The sequence below is a fragment of the Pinus tabuliformis genome, chromosome 8, assembly GCF_031772625.1.
Source record: "Pinus tabuliformis cultivar Carrire ecotype Pingquan chromosome 8, CPIR1, whole genome shotgun sequence".
In the NCBI taxonomy this organism is placed as follows: domain Eukaryota; kingdom Viridiplantae; phylum Streptophyta; class Pinopsida; order Pinales; family Pinaceae; genus Pinus; species Pinus tabuliformis.
Genome location: NC_142294.1, coordinates 689,582,980 through 689,600,556, shown reverse-complemented (window position 1 = coordinate 689,600,556; position 17,577 = coordinate 689,582,980).

Genomic DNA, 17,577 nt, shown 5'->3' with positions numbered 1-17,577 from the left:
AAGTTTAATTGCATATAGTGGATAAAGATGTCTAAAGAGATATGGAAAGGAGAAACTTGCTAATGATAGTTCATGTGATTATGACCAACTTGGATCGTAGAGAAGAAGTATCACAACAGGGGTAAGAAATCAATAAGAAGAAACAACTGATTTTAGAACATAATGGAAGAGTTGGTATAATCATGACTTGGTACTCTAAAGGTATCGCTATAAGATCTATCTAAGGATGATGCACATAAAGAAAAAAATATTGGCAATCAATTAATGAACTTGAAAAATTAGGGTAATAATGAAGGTTATTTTAAGGTACCTGTAAGGTTTGATAAATAGAGTGATTGGAGAAGATAAGTTGTGTGCATAACAACATCTATAACAATGGGAGAGCCACATTGTAAAGTTTTTCATAGGTGACTAACTATATGAATGAATTATGGATAACAAGATGTATGATAAGGAGATTTTATTATGTTGATCTCGTCAAACAAGAAAACATAAGTGGATTACACTTGGTAGCTATCTTAATGAATTTATTTATCAAGTATTACCCAAGTTGGAAATAGTAACAACATTTCCAAGGTATATCAGTGTTATAGGAGAGGAGGAAAAACCACAATGATTGGAGGTGAGAAATTCAAGTCAAATTAATAAAATAGAATGAAGTCAAGAAACTTCCATTTTTGAAGCCAATAGACATGGAATAGTAGGAAATCAAGACAGGGAGAAAAAGAAAAATATATCTATGAATATTGGGTAGGAGGAAATGAAGGGATGTTCTATTAAGAAGAGAATTCTTTTAAAGGTATGAGTAGAGCTAGAAACATGATTGATAATTGTCATAATGATGATCTACATATTTTAAAATGTGAAGGTGTGAAGTTGCATGATGACCAAATGATAATAAACGAGGAAGATATAGGAAGGAATGTTGCTAGAAATTTTATACGGATACCTTGAGAAGGATTGTGTACATAGTGACAAAAGAAATGAAAGTCAATTAATAGAGATTGAACTTGACTCATTATTTTATGAGTAGGACTTCCCATAACGTTAACAGAGGTCGTTTCCACATAACAACTCACATTTAAGTTTCTCATGGACAATGATGGTAGTAGTATTTCCAACTGTTTCAAATTCTAATAAGAAAGAGTCTTTTTCCAGCTTGAGGAAACTGAAATTATGATAAAGAAATCAAGTGGTATTGAGATACAAACTTTACGAACTCGACGAAATAAGAAAATATTTCTGTGGATGAAGTGTTGATTGTTAATAAAGTCAAAATGGATCAACAAATCCTCGTGCAAGTAAATTAAACATGGTATAAAATTAAATCATGACGAAAAAAAATGTTTATATGAGATTGCATATAGCGGTATTGGAATCAGTAAGCCGAAGGGTAAATGGATGTACAATCAAGGGATTTTAATTTGAGATAGATAATGGTGGTATCACTAGTAATATCTAAAACAATGAATTTCACCAAAATTTCCTTGGGGTAGGAAGAATATATTACGAGAGATTAAGACTCAAGATGATGAGGCTCATGTGAAATTTAACGATGTACTTACCATTGGTATCAATGGTCAACTACCTAGTAGGAAGAAGTCGAACTGATTATTGAAAAGCCTTTTCTAACTTGTTGAATCACTAGTTTTGAACCCACAACCTCGACTACAACATACACGTCTACTACCAACTATGGTGCACAACGTGGCTTAGGAGTTATGATGCTATGAGGCTTATTGACATGTGATTCATTTATGTGAAGTTATGATATGTCTTTGATGCAAATACGTTAATGATCTAACTTACGAGGGTATTCATAAGGTGAAGTATGCAATAATTGCCTACAAATTTGTGATATGCATGAGCATGCAGTTCGTTATTAGTGATAATGTTGCGCTTAACAAAGATGAACATTTTGATGGTGACATGCAAGAGTTGGCATGTGGATTATTTCCTATGATACTATGATGGTTAATGCATTTGATGCATGTGGAGATGTGATGATTCATAAGACTCCACAAATGGGCCGAGAGGGCCAGTTTATTTGATGATATCATGCGAGCCCATACCCACGAGGGAGAATAAGTAACACCATATGGGCTGGGGACAAAACTCAATCAACACTACATATGCCAAAGGTTCCTTTGTCTTGTGTATAGCTCTTGATGGATAGCTCTAGAAGAGCTATGGGAACATCTTGAAGAGGCCAAGTGCCTGATGTTCTAGGCTTGGTGCCTGTTATTGGATTGGGATGTCGAAGTCTGGAAGGGATGTAAAGGACTTCGATGCCTGGGGCTATGCGCCTTAGTAGTTGTGGAGGGAGTGGGCCAGCCTTACCAGATGCCTGGGTCATTGAGTACCAGACCGGATGCCTGATTTGGGGCAGATGAGGTCTGAGTCAGGCGCGAGCCTTGGGGCTAACCTTGGACTAGGATACAGACCAATGTTCATGGGCTTAGCCTGGTGCCGAAAGTACCTCAAAAAGGACAGAGATTCCTTGAGATTTCACCGGGGTGAGATTGGGGACTTTCGATTCCTGCTAATTTACTAGTTCAGCAGAGGGTGTTGGCAACAGGAAGTAAATAAAATAATAAAATAATAAATAAATAAAAATAATAATATAAATAATATAATAAATAATAAATAATAAATAATAAATTACTTAATAATAAATAATAAAAATAATAAATCATAAATGATATTTAAAAATATACAAAAAAATAAATAAAAATAATAAAAATAAAAATAGTAATAACTATACTAAAGCTCTAAATAAGAATAAATAGAAATAAAACAAAAGAAAAAAATAAAAAAATCAGTAAAGATAAAAATCAAAAGAAAAGTAAAGAAATAAAACAAGAAAGCTAGAAATCAAAAGAAAGTTGCATGTAGACACATGGAGTGTGTGCATGTGGTTCCCCTTTCAATGTTGTTCTATTTAATAGATGGTGTGGAAGATGAGAGGCATTCCTGCATTCCATCATTCCAAGAGTCTATCTTTCATTCTCTTGGGAGAATGGTATACTAAAACTTAGGAGTCACTGGCAGTAGTACGTTGATTGAGGGCTCGGGGGTGGCTAGTTGTAGCAAATACTTGTGCAATTGAGCCTACGGTTGGGTGGAGAGTCGTCCCCAAAACCTTGTTGTCATCGGGAAGATATCGATCACAAGTAATATAAGTATGTACTTAATTGTTGATTCTGATTTTTAATTAGGAAATTAATGTTATATTTACTTTAGGCTGTTACATCCTTTCCCATATTTACTTCGAAAAAATGTTTGCATCAGATCCCAGATCTAAGATGACCTGATCCATCTCATAGCCTCCTATTTGCATGGTGAGCCAAATCTCACGCCCTGTTCTCACCTTATGTTTGCCAATTTTTCTAACTATGTAGTGTCCATCAAGGATCTTCTCCTTGTTGGCACATTTTTTTATTAACTTCCGCAAGCTCTCCACAGCTTTTCAATCACACAATAGTTTTATGCAGGTTTCCAAAAACGTGGTAAGCATGGAGGGGTGAACCTCTGCAGGCACGCTGATGTCTTGCAGTTTGTCTTGACTTCCTGAGGTAGATGCCTCAGTGAAGCTTTTCTTGGGCTACATAAATGTTTCCTTCACGCGCTCCAGATCAAAACCAACTTCCTTTTCTGGGGCCTTGTGGACCCATCCGTCCTCTACAAGATGTTTTTCCTTATCATTGCCAGTCGTTATTTTGATTCTCAACACTATATTGACACTTTTATCTTCCTCATAGGGCTTATCTCTCATCACTTGTAAGTTCGACATAAGCTGTTGAGGCTGCGCCTTTTTCTCCTCCATCTTAGCTATTAGCATTGATCATTCTTCTATAGTATGGTCAAACTGATTGCATTACTGGCAAGATGCGCGTGTCTAATTTTGACACTCCCATGCATACTGCCCTAGTGTTACCTATTTGTAATAGATAACATGACCTTGACCTCTACTAGGTCCTCCTACTCCACGGCCTTGTCCTCTTCCCTGATAACTTTCATGTGCCCATTTAGCACTCTACTCTAGAGGCCAAGTTTCTGCTTGCATCTGGTATGTAGGTGTTCTTTCCATCATCAACTCATAGTTGTGATAGTGACACTCATCACGGCCCAAAGATTTACATAAGTCACTAAACAACTGCTGTGGTGTCTAAACAAACTTTTGAAGTAAATGAAAATTATCCATGGCATGTTTTCCAGCAACCTGACAAATAGCGCACCATAGCGCAACTCCCAAGCTTGGTCCTCCTGGGGCTTCTGGCTTCAAGGGAATTGGTCCCCATCCTGTAATATAACTCATGAATATGGGACAATGGTCTTTATCCTGCCCCTGACTCTCACACTTCAACACTAGAGTTCCGCGCGCACCTCTGGTTTAGTCTCCTTGTCTTTCTTCAAGCTTTGCAATTCCAAGCAGAGGCTTTGTGCTTAGGAGTGAATCTATTGTACCCTGAAGGTCGCATATTTAATGGGCATTGCATGCAACCTCATCATAATTTCCAGAGCTTCTGCCTGATTTCCTATCCTTTATTGTAATAAAGGAATCCTTAGGTGGGGTAGAAGCAAAACTAATAACCATTCACGATGCTGACCGTCCTTGAGCTGCATGTTAGCTTCTCGAATAACACATTTCGACCTTTGATCTAATTCCCAAGGTGTCTCATCAACCCTCATCGTGATTTCCTTAAATCCAACTACTGACTATGAGTTAGACTTAGGCTTACTAAAATCTTTGTTTAAAGCAGCCTTAGTATCTACTAGCGATGCCAGAGGATTATCAGAACAGTACTTAGTGTACCAAGTCAACGTGCGATCCTGCAAAGTGGTAACAAATTTTGACTTCTTTATATTATCATCATTCATCTCTTGTGCTTTCGACACAACATTCACAACAAAAAAAAATTTCTTTGTGTCTTCACTCCCTATGCCTTTGAAAATTGGTAGCTTCATGGTGTTTTCCATGTTGGATGGTAGTGGCAGAGGTGGAGGTGTGGACAAAAGTGTATGCGGTGGAGGTGGAGGTGGATGCGAACTGGATGGATGATGTGTTCACAGAAAACCATATGTTTTCAGCTTAATAGTGCTTCGTGGTGGAGTTCGTTCCACCCCTTCATCATTACTTATAGGAGGTCCAATCATAGGACTATACTCTAGTCCTGCTCTTTCTTGATCTCTAAAGTTTCTTCCATTTCGGGTAGCTCCGAACATCAAGGCAATGAGATACCCTCTTTTTCACACAACAAAATTTTAATCCAGGTATTCAAAGATATTTCATACTTACCTCGCAGTCCTTTGAAAAATTGTCGCTCTGGTTCACTCTAGATGACTAAGGTATTAACTACAAATTATATGACAAATCCTCCCAAAATCCGATTGAGCCAATGATCAACAGCCCACACGATCATGTTTCTAGAGGCATCTAATCATCACACTAATTTAGGAGTCCACACTATAGGATTATCAAGCTTCCACCTTCCTTGTCTAACTGTCAATTTGGCTGACCACTCATACATTTCGATGGGAAAAATGTATTAGAAGATCTCGTGTATCTTTGTGTACAGGTACTTGTTCAACCATTGTTTCTTCAACAGGCCCAAATTCCTATTTTATTGCGCCGCGAATTCCTGAACTTTTCGATCAAACCACTTTTCAATTTCTTTCTTCGTTGGATTCTAGTGATGCGACATCACACATCTCCTTGATGTAGATCCCAGTCCCGGAAATGGAACCATTTGTTGGCTTAAGGGTTCCTAACCTAGGTTTAGAGTTAATTGTGCTAACCAACAAAACCCTACACTACTGGCCTTTTTGGAAACAACCTACGTAGTGCTGGTTGCAGTCTCACCTGAATAAGTATGTAGGGATTTTGGAACCAAGTTTTTGCAACCATAGATTAATGTGATTTCTTTTAGCACCCTACATCTGCCTTTGCACAAATCTATAAGCCCCTAGTAATCTATACTGCAACTCTATTTTAACAGCCTTTAGTACTTCGCAAAGATCTACGATTAGTCTTTCTGGACCCTTGACAATTGATTTATCTGCTTACGTGCATGAGAAAGAAACGATAAATTGGTGTTTGCCCATATATACTTATGTTATTTAGTAAACATAACATAATGTATCGAAGTCTTTGTGGAATTACATAAACATGCTTGCGTACATCATTTAATAGTTATTTAACATATCTGCACATCAATCAATCAATATTCCATAAATGCATGATTCATCAACAAAATATATCATAAATAGAAGTAAACAAAGATAAACATATATACACAGGAATTAGTCGATAACTTTTCTTTATTGATTTCTAGTTGAGAATACAGACTCAAAACTTCCTTGTGCACTCAACTACAGGAGTCCACGCACTCAGCTATAGACTCTACTTTAGGCCTCCATGCACTCAGCTATAGAGCCTTCTTCCTTCTATCTACCTGCTTTTTACTTGCCCTTTTCTTCCCTCAAGACATAGACCTTTGCCTTAGACTCTCTAAGACACACCTATTTATACCCTTTTTCATACAATCCCATTGTCCGCGGACCATGGGTGGGTCTTAATGATGACTCAAACTATAAAAAACGGGCTAAAACCCATTTGACTCCTAATCATCTACGTGACCCACATCGATAAATCGTTGAGACTTTACATTTCTTACAAAAATACATCAAAACTTGGGTTCTCTTAACCCGAAAATAGATGCAGGGGATCCCATCCCAAGAACTCTCTTGTAGGCCATTGTACTTGCACTGTTGAGAGACAAACAAATACTTGCTATACCTGGAGACATGGAACATACATGGGTCACTAGCAGTAAACATTGTGCAATTTTCACCGGGATGCTGGGAGACTGACTACCAAAATTGGACAAGGCATAGTCTGGGTTGTCAGGAGGCTAAATGACTTCTGGAATTGCGCAACGAATAGTCCAACCTGGCTATTAAGGGCTGAAACTGTACAATGCATAGTTTCAGTCAGTAGTGATATGCAGTTTTTGGAGGGAAGTTGATGCCTTCACTTCCAGAAAAGCGCATTTTTGTCTGGGTAAGGCAAGGTCCAGGCCAACAAAACCTATTCTTTGCATGTAACCTCCAGCTGCTAAAAATAGATCCCTAAAATTTAGGGATGCTTTTTACATGCTGATTTTTGCTATTCCAGGAAAAGAAACTATGCATGCAAATCAGGATTGTTTAGTCTCGGAGGGAACTGGTCAACCTGAAGGCACATGCAATAGTATGCAAGCCTAGGAAAGTGATTTGTGCAGTTTCTGGACTCGGGTTAGATTGCACAATTCTCGAGCCCATCAAGTAGCCCAGCAGGATTGCACAATTTCTAGAGGGAAGGTTGGTTCCCCTCTAGAATTGCACAATTTTCTGAGTGAACATCTCAGCCAGAAAATTACCTAAGTTCAGAATCACAACATGTGATGGGAGACAAGCAAGTTGACATGCATAGGCTCACAAGGAACTGCAACTCAACTGAAGCCTATGTACTTGATAGTGAAAGATATGCTGCTAGGATGGTTGGTAAGGAGGCTCCAAATTGAATCTAATCCAAAATTTTGGAGGGTCATTGTAGCCACTACAACACTTTGTGACACACTGGTAGAACTCCAGCTCTTTGAATGGACCTTGTTCCATAAAAATTGAGTCTAACTCCTTTGCAAGTATTTTTCAGTTCTCAGATCATCTTGGTGTCCACACTATCTTGATTGAAAGATGTAGCATCTGCCATGCTCTTGGTTAGTCAGCACACATTCTAAGCCAAGTAAACATAGTTGTTTTGATTGGGATGAGGGGTATATTGGTCCAAAAGCAATAGATAGTTAGAGTTTAAGTTTCATCCCTGGTGTTGCTATACTTCTAGCAGGCCTGGAGAGTACCTCGGTGGAGTCACGCAGGAACACAAGCATCGCTCTATTTCCAGTGAGCCTGGAAAGTACATCGACAAAGTTAACTACATCACCTCTCCGCACAGGAAGCCTTTCTCTTCTTTCTCCTTATTGACTTTTCATTTTTTCAAAAATTTCACATTTTTATTTCTTTTATTTTTTCATTTTTCAAAACTGTGCATAACACTTATTTATTTTAGAGGCGGAAGATGGATCCCAACTTATTGAGAGCATAAAATTTTATTCCTTAATAGAATTATTTTGTATATACATCTGACATACTTGTTAAGGTTTTCCCTCTCACCTTCTCTACTTCACTGAACTGATAAGGGTTAACCCAAAAAAACCGACTAGAGTAGGTGATACTAGTTAGCGCGCAAGAATTGTTTTTTTGTCAAGGTAAACTTTGAAAAACACGTATTTTCCATTGGTGTATCATGGACTGAATACAACAAGTTATACATATAGAGACAGGGTGACAGATAGCTAAGTATAGATAATTGCACAAGTCCTCTTGCACTTTACCCTTGCTTGTTTCAAGAGTAGTTACTACACGGTTTCATGCGAAAGTAACCTACAAACATAAACAAGAAAACAAACAACTAAAAGAGCGAAGGGCAAAAGAAAAATTTGAAAGCAAAGCGAGTAAGAAAACAAGCAAGTAAGCAAGCAAACACACAAACTAAGAAGAAAACATGCATGCAAGCAACAAGACAAGAAGCAAACACTACTCCTACTCCTAAGCTAAGGGTGCATGGGCCTAATCACGTGAAGTGATATTTCCAATGCACACATCGGCACATTGGTCAACCCATCTTGGTGAAGGCATGGTTCACGAATAGTGAAGTCATGTGAACCAGCAAACATGAAATATATAACAATGAAGACAAACACAATTCGAGTTTGAATGTGTCCACATAAAAGAAGTGAGTGAAAGAAAATGACAGGCAATCCATGGACTTACCATGGTGCTATGCTACACCATGTGCAGATGTTAATCATATGCATTCTCTTGATTGTGATATGCAAGTAAACAAGAGAAACAAAGACAAATTATGTTGCGCAAGTGTGCTTTTTACGTAGCATTCCTCCAATGCATGACCGATGGGATCATGTATTTTGAGTGGAGGAAGCAAAATCTATGTGTGGAATTGATCTTCAATGCATATAGATGAGTGCTAAGGATCCTTGAGTGTTTTAACAATTTCTTGATCAAAAGTGAAACCAACCTCAGGATAGCGAGGGCGTGACACAACCATCAGCTCGGGCTGAAGTGCCTCTATAGTCTACAGGGTTTTGACTTTGTCGATAGATAGATCATCATAAATAGGTGGATTTGAAAGATCAACAATGGTATAATCATCATCATGATCGAATACGGGAGTAAAGGGATCATGACAACTACGATCAGAAAAATCAATGATTTCGTGGGCATCCTCATGATCAGATAAATCAAACAAAGGAGTGGATGAGAACAAATAATGTTCACCCTCTTCGTTTCCAAAAAACGGAGATGAAAATTCAAGTGGATTTTCAATGAATAATTCGTCCTCTCCATTGTCGAATGATGGACTGACCTCAGGTGTGATTCGTGAATGATCAATAGTAGATACATCCATGGATGGATTTACATAAGGAAAATCAAAGATAGCGAAATCACCGAATGTGCTAGGAAAAAGAGAAGGAGGCATAGACAGAAGGGAATATTCCTTCACAATGGGTTGATGTTCAGGTTCCCAGTCATACTCATCATGAATGACAACGCAGGTTGGTTTTTCAACACCAGCTCCATTGATGGCTTCATCCTCTTTCACAAGAGTAGAGTCTAGAATAGAGGAACACAAGACAGTGCAATTAGGAGGATCAATAGAACACGAAGAAGGAGGCTATCGTAACAGATGCATGTGAATACCCATGGGCTTCGCAACCAAATTTGCACGAAAATTGAGAGAAGTGATGTTGGGAGGATGTGACAGTTGAAAAAACATGTGTGCATGTTCTCCCACATCACTCTGTGATGTTGGAGCTATTCGATGAGGGAAAGGTAGACAATCGCCAGTGATAGTGACCGTGTTCATCTGTGATTATGCAACTCCATCACCGAAGTATGATGAGATAGGTTTAAACTTCAACTTCATCTTGGGCTTGGTTGATTTGTTAAGATAGTATTCAAATCTCTCCCAAAGATATTGAAACTTCATTTGGATTTTCAGAGCTTCAAGCTATAATAGATGGAAGAGCTGTTAGAAATCCATAGGCAATGCTTGCGAAGTCTTCCATTGTTTTAACATTTTTTTGTCAAGAGGTTCTACATCAAAATTATGGAAAGAAGATTCAATGAGATCACATAATTGCTCAAGTGAGTGCATGCTGTCGAGTGGTAGGTTGTTGCACCATCATCGTGGGGATTCACGAAGTGTGTGTGAAAGCAACAAGTTGACCTCTTTTGCATAAAAATCATCTGCATCATCAATAAATGCAAAGAAGTCTTGCAAGTACTCAGGCAAGGCCACTTTTCCTTCACCATCATATGCGAATTTCAACAAGAGATAAAAAAAATACCTCGTGATGTTGAGATGTTTGACATTAGAGAAGCATTGTGGAGGGATGAATTTAACAATATCCATGACAGATATGCGAAGATTCAAAACAGGATGAGAGGACACAACTTGTCATCTAGCCCTCCTTATAGCACCAAAAATGTTGATGGTGTTGGACCTGCCAACATGTCAGGGGATCTCCCCGGTAATAAGTCCCAACTAGAGCATAGACCATTTGGTGCAGGAATTTGAGCAGTGACTCGTACAGTATCACCTTGACTGTAGTTACCTGCAGAGGCAAGTAGGATGTCCTTGGTGGTAGCAAGGATGTGACTGGCATAGCAAGCCAAGGAACGTGCATGAAGGATTCTAACACACGAAATGGGGAATGAGTGCACCCCTTAGAAACATGTGGAAACATGTAGCTTGAAGGGGAACACATGAGAAAATACACATCACCAGCTAGAAGGCAAGGAAAACAATGATCCAAAGTGATTGTTAAATGAACAACACATATCAATAAGAATCATACATACATATATATAAAGATTCCATACATACATGCATTAGAAAATAACTACATATATCATTAGAGTAACCAAGATAAATAAAGTACAATAAGAAAATATGCATGAAACGTGCTGGCTCTATTATACTAACAAAGTGAAAGTTCAAATCATACATGCAACCATGACCAAGCACTAGTTGAAGCAACGAATCATTACAGTCATTGCTGCCTGCTCCTCCAAAGAGATGTACTAGTTCTGGACTATGGAGAAGCCAAGGCTTGCTACAATACACTCCAATATTTCTCTAAGATACACCTATAGGAAGCTTGACTCCCCAAAAGCATTTATAATGAGCTATGAGGTTCTATAAATAGCAAAGGGTGGGGTGACCCTTTACATTCCCCTTTATGACTCTTCACCTTCCCTCATGACTCTTCAACTACCACATGACTGTTACATTCGACCATCAACACTTGGCCTTTCATTTTACAAGACATTACATTACAATATGCACATGTATCCATGTGAGACAAAATAGGCTCAAGCAAGCCATGCAAGACACTATTAGGACTCGAACAACTGTGGGAAGACCAACTCTTCAACAACTTAATGATGATCAATGGTGGTGAACTGATGCCAATGTTTGTACTTCATGATGGTGTCCGCGTGCTCAATGGTGATATCCTATTGAAAGAAAAATCTTGCCTCCATTGCATCTGGGTACACTAATTTGCACCTCTTTCCAACTCATCTGATAACATGCGCATCAAATTCTTGTGTGAAAATGGACTAGTAACATACTGATGCATAGTGTCTGTGCTAATATCCAAGTCTCCACTGGTGGCTACATGCATCAACTCATCAAAGTACATGTACAACTCCGTTCGGACTCGGTTCTTTGACTTTGCCTAATTGAGTGTGCCAATAGATGGGATTGCGTGCACGTGCACAGTTACATCCATGCTTTTAAACACCTATGCATACGAAGCTTGCAAACTGGTGATGAGCTGCGGGAGTTCCTCATAGTTCCAGATTTGACTCTGGATGCATGCCTTCAACTCTATCGCCTTGGGATTCATCATATTTGGCAAGTGCAATGGGGCTCCTTTGTACCTGTTTTTCCATGTCTTCGTACAGTCAATGACAATGTACAGATTTGACAAGATGCGTGCTCTCCTAGCATAGCACTGCTGCCAATCATTGAGATGGAAAACTTCTTTATGCACAGTGTCGAATCTAGTATACAACATTCACATAACTGTTTTAAGGGAAGATACTTCATCCAATATCACTCTCTTCAAATTTGCTTTGGCAGATGATGTAACATATTCTCCTCCCTTCTTGGTCACTTGTAGCTCCTTTACCATGTGCTCGTTCTCTTCTATCAAGAATCGAAGACTCGATCTGGTGGCCTCAGCATATGATCAAGTAGCATCGGACAATGGTGCTAGATGCTTGTGCAGATGAGATACAATCACTCATTCTTCAAACTGCGCATGAGATGTGTGGACATTGAGAGTAGGCACTCTACATGACTAGAAAACTCTCTGTTGTGACTCATCGAAAGATATGTTATGCATCGCTGCTTATGGATTGTCTTCAAGGATGTCTATGTCTCCTCAATTGCTTGGTACTTTCTCTACTTCCAGATCTGGTGAAGCCGGTGGGGTGACCTCTCAGTTGTGAGGCATGAGGTAAATATCATGTTCGGACTCTCACTGCACCACATCCGTATCCATTTGCTCTAGCATCTATTCAATCTCTTGAGCTAAGTCTTGCTCCTGCGACTGCTCACCTTGTATTCTCTGTGCTAGCTTCTCGGATGAGCCTATAACCTGTATGCACACAATTTCATCAATCTATGCATTTTTTCCCTCCTTCTACGTCTGTCCCTGTTGCACTTCCTTCTCTCTTATGTGAAACTCTTGTTCTTCCCGGAGTTTCTCCTTCAACTCTTGCAACTACTTTCATGTTTCCTCCATCCTATATTTATCTCTTTGCCTTTGCATGTTCATATTATTGCATTGTCACCTCTTAGCCTCAACCTCCAAAGCCGCTTTCATCACTAGTGGATCTACTTTGAACTTGCACCTTTGTTCTTCCTCTACATTGTTGATAACCTTTCTCTTACCTTTATCATGTGTAGGTCTTTTACCCTCTCTTGTTGCTGATGATGGTGCTCTCTAAGATGCTACTTCACACTTCTTTGCTACCCATTCCACAGCTATGTCAACCAGTTCATTGAGCCTGGAGAAGTTGTGACAATATCTCCATGGGTATTCCTTGGGCCAATGACATGTCTGGTGGATCTAAAGAAATTTCACTCTCTCACAGTGGTCGTTTACAAAGAAATGTGGGTCATATGAATGGAAACTTATGGTGCCAAAAGTGAATCTTTTGAACTCCTCCATCTTGGCATCAACATGCTTGAGATTCTGTATCTCGTATAACCTTATCTACAAAGGAAGAGTAGGCCAAGGTGCTTTCTTCTTCCTATGCAATCTAGCTGACAACCCTGTCGAGATGAGATATGACACTTCTTGCGTGGTGATCTTGTCCATGGAAAGCTTCGGTAAAACGTGTGGAGGCTTATCCGCGATGTACATTGATATGAATGTGCCAAGGGGTGAGGCATACCAATTTTCTATGTCATTCAATGCCTCCATCATTCCTACCGACATGGAAGGTGGATCCTGGTCAAATATCATTTTGTACATCGGGATCACGAAGTGATCTGAAAAATGTGTGATGACTCCACGGAAGCTGCATTCAGAGAATAATTTGCAATAAGTGTGCATAGATGTTTTTGAAGGTGTCAATGGCCACTTCAAACCTGGGAACTACTGACGGGCACATATTGCATCCAGAACGTAAGTAAACATGTATATTTCCGCTTGTTGACCTTTGGGTGGATGCTGAGCTTCTGTGACCCGTTCCTTCAACCTAAGAGCCAACATGTTGGACCAATTGAATGGCCTTCCTTTGCTGTCTAGTTGGTCCAACACAATTACCCAACTCTGCAGGAAGGTCCCTCTGCTCTCTTGGCTGTATAAGCGGCATGAAAACATGACCAAGTATTGATATTCCTTCCACAATATCTTTGTCTTGTAATCCAGACTAGGTGTTGTCTTGAACTTAGTTGGCTCTTTCACCTAACTCTTCAAGGTATCTCTTGAGTTTCATTGCTAAAGGGTTTCTCCATTGTGATGACCGACTGTGGAAAGTGGTACATCTCCTGATAGTCATTCCCCCTAAAGGTAGCGAGCTTTGTCCTACTGAAACTTCTTAACATCACCATCTGAGGATCATTGTGCGAGACGATCTAATGTATCATTTCTATGCATGGAAACGCGAGATACCTGCATGAAATCTGGTACAAGCTAGATTTGTGGATGTTGACATAGACCCTATTGTCTTCCAGACTTCCTCAAATGTGTCTGAGAATGTATCATTGATTTCTTTCCATTTCATCTTGATGTCCCTCCCTATGACCATCTTGGTGTCTTTGTAAATGGGCAGGTCCCTAGACACTTTTTCAATTGCATCTCTAGTTTCACTTCCAATGGTGTCCTTTAACCCTTCTCTCTTGGAGGCCATTGTACCTGTACTGTGGAGAGATAGACGAAAACTTGCTATACCTTGAGACATAGCAACACTCATGGAAAGAAATCTGTAAGTTTAAATCCAAAACAAATCTAAGGACTAACATGCAACATACCTGGGTGTCTAATAATAAAGAGTGCACAATTTTCACCGAGAGGGTGGGAGAATGAGTATCAAAACTGTGCAAGGCATAGTTTGGTATATTAGGAGGTTGACTGACTGTTGGATCTACATAATGCACAATCCAACCCACTTGCTGAGGGTTGAAACTGTGCAATGAGGAGTTTGAATCAGCAAGGGTATGCATGCCTAGAGACTACATTACGCAATTTTCTAGGTCAGCAGGACAATGCCTCCCAGAATTGCACAATGCAAGCCTGGAGGTTAGTGCTAGCTCTGATTGTGCCATTTATAGAGGGAAGGTAGAGACTTCACTTCCATAAATGTGCATTTCTGTCCGGGTAAGGCAAGGTTTGGGCCAGGGCAACCCAGACCTCCTGACGGGCAACTGAAAACATGAAGAGGTTTGAATGCATGGCAAGACTAGATGTAAGAAATATTGAATGATCATGTATGCAAATAGTGAATGCAGGATTCAGAAAATAGAAATGCATGTGTGTGTGTGAAATGAATCGCAACATTGACGACCATTAGTGAAAAATAGTGTCATGCATGCGATAACAGCGAGATGTGAATAAAAAATAAAATAGTGCTTCTAAAAGCTAATATACAGTAAAACAACAGAAGGCATTAAACAAAATCAAGCAAACAACATTCATATAAAGTGAAATACGAAAAGCGACAGAAAAGCAACAAATGACACGAAAAGTAGACTTAACCAAAAACAACTGAGCTAAATGTATCGAAGACTCCTAGATATGTTGGGGGATGTCAGTGCTCCAAGATTGATGTGAGGAATGAGCTCTGTAATGTTGAATAAATAAGTTTGAGGCTTATGATGAGCATGCCACAAATCTAGGAAAAACTGACTCTTGGAGGGAATTTTCTAAAACTATCTTTGCATGTAACCTCCAACTGCTAAAAATAGAACCCTAAAATTTAGGGATGCTTTTTTTAAGTTGCTTTTTCCAATTTCAAGAAAAGCATGCCATGCATGCAAATCAGAATTGCTCAGTCCCAGAGCGAACTGGTCAACCTGAAGGCACATACGGTTGTATGCAAGCCTGTGAAAGGGATTCACACAGTTTCTAGGCTGAAGCCCGGTGTCAGTAGGTCACTGCCTCCTAGAATTGCGCAATTTCTAGGCTAAAGCTCCATGTTAGGCTTGATTGTGCAATTTTCTGAGTGAGGGATGGTTGGCTCGATTGCGCAATTATGTAGCCCAACAGGATTGTGCAATTTCTGGAGTGAAGGTTGGTTCCCTTCCAGAATTGCGCAATTTTCTAAGCGAACATCCTAGTAGGAAAATAACCTAAGTCCGGAATGGAAGCCTGCGATGGGAGACAAACAAGTTGACATGCATATGCTAGCAAGCCACTACAACTTACTTGAAGCCTATGTACTTGACAGTGCAAAACATGCTGCTAGGATGGTTGGTAGGGAGGCTCGAAGCTGAAGCTACGACAAAATTTTCGAGGGTGTTTGTAGCTGCTACAACACTAGGCATGGGACAAGCTCAACCAATAAATACATGACCTTTCATCATCAGTGTTTCTGGTATCAATCTGGGATGGAAAAAATGTTGTAGGAAGCCCCTCTTAGATGCTCCATGGATCAATGGATTTATAGAAGTTATTACTAGCACCACGACAATACATGGATCACAGTCCCCATACATCAATAACTTCCCCATGCTCTATAAGTAAAACAACAACATAACCAATAATTTAGTGCAATTCAACACATTGCTTGGTTCCCCTGTTTTCGGCTACCCCATTAGGCCTTGTGTACTACTCCATTCAATCTTATGCCCATTGTATCGCAACTCGGTTGGACTACGCACTTCTCAGAAATCCCATTCACATGGGTGACCCAAATTGGACTTTTGTTTCCCCAATTTTCTTTACGCAAGTATGTTTGCTTCAGTGAATCTAATTATTTAGTTACTTCAGGTTCAAAATTGTTTGCAAAAAATTGTGATACAGTTGTGGCCTCCCAAGGCTAGGCCTATTAGGATGTTTCTGCCCTCCGAGGGTTGAACTAGTTAATGTCACTAGTGCAGGGGAAGGGAAACAACCCTTTCTAAAGGAAGGGAATTGAAGGGATTACTTACAATTTCTACTGCAAGTCTTGTACTTGAAAGAGAGTTTTTTTTTTTGAGATCAGAGATGAGATCTACCAAGAATCCATATTTACATAAAAGAATTTGTGGACTAAGCAAGTGAAGATGCATGTAATGAATGATATTATGAGTATATTCCATAGGAAGATATATCTTATGAATTCCTTTTGAATAAATCGACCATTGAGCCAAAGTAGTGCACTCAAGAGAGTAAGTTCAGAACTCCATAACTAGAGGAATCAGGATAGACTGATAGAGCAGACCCGAATTGAAGAAAAGAAGGACCATATGGGCACAAGAAGACTTCTTTAGAATTCTAGCGATGGAGAGATATGAGGATGGAGTGGTCGCTATCGGTGGTACAGGAGTCAACGCTAAATAAGGAGTAGGCACAAAAGGTGGGGTATGATTATAGACAATCATAGAAAGCTTAGGGGCCGAGACTTTGATTAATGCATGTTCTTTATGTACCTGAGCTAAAGAAATTTTTGGCACCGTTACTAAGGGATTATCAGGAGTCCAGCCCCAAAACCGTACAACTAACCAACTCAACCCTTATTTTTTGTGCCTATGCAAAGAGGAACATAAGAATATATTTCTCCATGTGATTGATGTAGCTATAGTGAGTTTCTAGTTTAGAATCAAGTCACTAGGATGTGGCTCTTTTTGCCTTGAACCCTTGATTTCCATCCATTGGAGTATCAATTATCATTCAACTCTTCCCCACATCTTGAGGGGTTGAATAGGAAGGATGGATCAACCCGCCAGATATG